Raw genomic sequence first — 887 nt, 5'->3', positions numbered from 1 at the left:
ATGAAATATGTTTTGATTTACATATGAAGTAGGATTGATTAGACCCACCATGGGAATTTCTTAAGCTACAGTCTGATTGTTTTCAGGAAACAAAAGGAAAAAACAATAATATCTATTGAAAGTAAATTATACTTATTTTAGTATATTCTGAAAAATAAATTAATTGTGAAGCTATTATAAATATGAAAACATCACCTTTCCTGTCTCTATATCCAGGAATGTTACTAATAGCTATTCTTGCTTGAGACAAATAGAAATAAATATTATAGACCAAGTTTATCTGATTCATATCATCTGTGGTGCAAAATGCATTTGAAACAGTGGTCCCCTAATTGATGATAAGGTTTCTTTGTGAGTGCACAACATACATATATGACTGTGATGTATACATCAGCTGGATCTTGCAGTTCACAAGCAGAATGACCATGGGGCTGTTCATGAAGAGTTAAGTTTGAACTCCTTTTCCTTCTTTTCACCAAAAAAAAAAAAAAAAAAAAAAACAATTTAAATGCAATAAAAACTGTATTGCCTGTTTTCAGAAACAAGGATTTAGTAAGGAAATTATACAGAAAAATTTGCTTTAAACCTATTGTAAAATCATTGTGTCTGAGTGTCATTTCTGTTAGTGCAGACAGATGTAGACACCGATACTTTGCCTCCATTTGCAATGGATTTATAGCTGTGTCTATACAACCAGTGGAAGAATTTTTTGGCAGCACATCAACTTTAGCCCATTAAGATGGTGCAAGACCAGTATTTCAGGGTCCTTAGGGAATCATTTGTAATAAATTAACCTCATTGGTTTGTCCCAAATATTGTGCCCACCGTGGTCTCAGGACCATTCCACTAGCCTGCCCGCTAATGCCATCTCTCCAAAACCTCTTCCA

Source organism: Galeopterus variegatus, unplaced genomic scaffold, assembly GCF_000696425.1.
Source record: "Galeopterus variegatus unplaced genomic scaffold, G_variegatus-3.0.2 Scaffold5122, whole genome shotgun sequence".
NCBI classification, from domain to species: Eukaryota; Metazoa; Chordata; class Mammalia; order Dermoptera; family Cynocephalidae; genus Galeopterus; species Galeopterus variegatus.
Note: the sequence above shows the minus strand (reverse complement) of the source record.